Source organism: Cnephaeus nilssonii (assembly GCF_951640355.1).
Source record: "Cnephaeus nilssonii genome assembly, chromosome: X".
Classification (NCBI taxonomy): domain Eukaryota; kingdom Metazoa; phylum Chordata; class Mammalia; order Chiroptera; family Vespertilionidae; genus Cnephaeus; species Cnephaeus nilssonii.
In genome coordinates this window covers 36,848,002-36,849,694 of record NC_137071.1, presented here as the reverse complement: position 1 = coordinate 36,849,694, position 1,693 = coordinate 36,848,002, and the positions used below count along the sequence as shown (strand labels likewise).

At 52.0% G+C, this 1,693-nt stretch overlaps 1 pseudogene across 1 annotated transcript; it reads right to left on the bottom strand.

Moving 5' to 3' along the window:
* Window positions 1–201: 201 nt before the first annotated feature.
* Window positions 202–779, bottom strand: LOC307095874 (ribonuclease H2 subunit C-like; annotated as a pseudogene). The gene has a single exon. The product of its transcript is annotated as a ribonuclease H2 subunit C-like (transcript).
* Between the last annotated feature and the right edge of the window lie 914 nt (window positions 780–1,693).

Genomic DNA, 1,693 nt, shown 5'->3' with positions numbered 1-1,693 from the left:
ATGATTGAATCATGCACGTGTAGGGTCCCCTACACGCTTTCGCTTTTCACGGTGGAGCTGGGTGCCTGTCCACTCGTGCACCAGGCCTTTCAGAAGCCTCCGGCTAGGCAGAGGCTTCTGAAAGGCCTGGTGCTGGAGCAGACAGGCACCCAGGTCCCCCACTTCTGTTTTTTTGTTTTTGTTTTTGTTTTTGCTGTGAAAGAGCTCATTTATTGGGGTGGTGGACTCAGTGGATCCAAAGTGGAGAGCTGGTGAAGGGATCGGTGGCTTCCAGTTTCAAGCGCTGGTTCTCAGTCCTGCGGCACCTGTTTATGGATCGCTTCGGCGAGGCTGGGCCAGGTCAGGGCTGCACGCACTTTGGCATCCGGGCCAGGGATGCTCTCCAGGCCCCACAGGGTGAAGCGGCTGAAACTGGCGGAGGCACGAATAAAGCGGTCGAAGTCCCACTCCAGCGCCTCCGGGGGGTTCCACCAGCTCCTGCTCCTCCTTGTCGGATCCCGCTGAAAAGTCCTGCTTCCCCACCGACTGCTCTTCCATCACCATCACGTATCCCAGCAGGCCAGGCGGCACCTCCACCTCCTCGCCCCTCAGACTGCGGCCCCGAAAAGACACTTGGAGTCTATCGGGACCCTGACGGATGGCCGGGGTGAAAAACCGCCCCACAGGGGCGGGCCGGTTAACCCGCACTTCACAGGGCAGGAGGTGCAGCGTGTGCGCAGAGTGACAGGGCGTAGGTGGATGCGGTGCTTCTCCATGTCTTCCTCGTCGCTGCTCTCCATTCTCTGCCGGGTTTCCGTGGCTCGCTGACTGAGGCCAGAGCTCGCTCCCCCACTTTTGATGGTCCGCGGCCGCTGAGGGGGTCTCCCCTGCTGTTGAGAGGCGCAGAGGGTGGGACCCCCTCAGCGGCCCGGATCTGGCCGTTGAGAGGCACAGGGGGCGGGAGTCCCGCCCCCTGCACCTCTCAACAGCAGGATAGCCCCGCTCAGTGGCAGCGGATCCGTGCCTCTCAATGGCCGGATAGGCCACCCTGAGTCCCGCCCCCCAGCCTCCGCCGCCCAATCGTGGGCGTAGCGGAGTGATGGTAATTTACATGGTACGCTATTATTAGATAGGATGGTTTCTTTGGCTGTACAGAAGACTTTTATTTTGATGTAGTCCCATTTTTTTGTGGTGGGGGCGGAGGGTGTTCTGCTGCTTATATGAAGCCACATCTTAGGTATTGTGTTTAGTTCTGGGTGCCACTTTTATGAGGGCCATTACTAACTGGAGTTTATCCAGAAAAGTATGATGAAGGTGAACATGGGGAATGGACTTGAAACTACATAATCTAATGAATGATCAAAAGGACTAGAAATTTTAGCCTCGTAAAAATATTTAGTTGATGATGTCATAGCTGTCTTCAGCATATGAATGTCATGTGAGCAGGATTAGGCCTATTCTTTTAGTTCAAAATCAGGACTGAGTGGGTAGAGTGGCAAGGAGGAAGATTTTGAATCATCAAAAGGAAAAATTCTGATAATCGCAGCTACAGTAAATTAGAATTAGCCTTATTAGATATTCATATTTATGTGTATCATAGAAAAATAGGTCTGTTTTGTTCCTTTACTTTTTTATTTTTAATTTTTTTAAAATTTTATTGTTTAAGGTATTACAAATAATAGTACAAATGTCTCTTTTTTAAGCACAACCAACA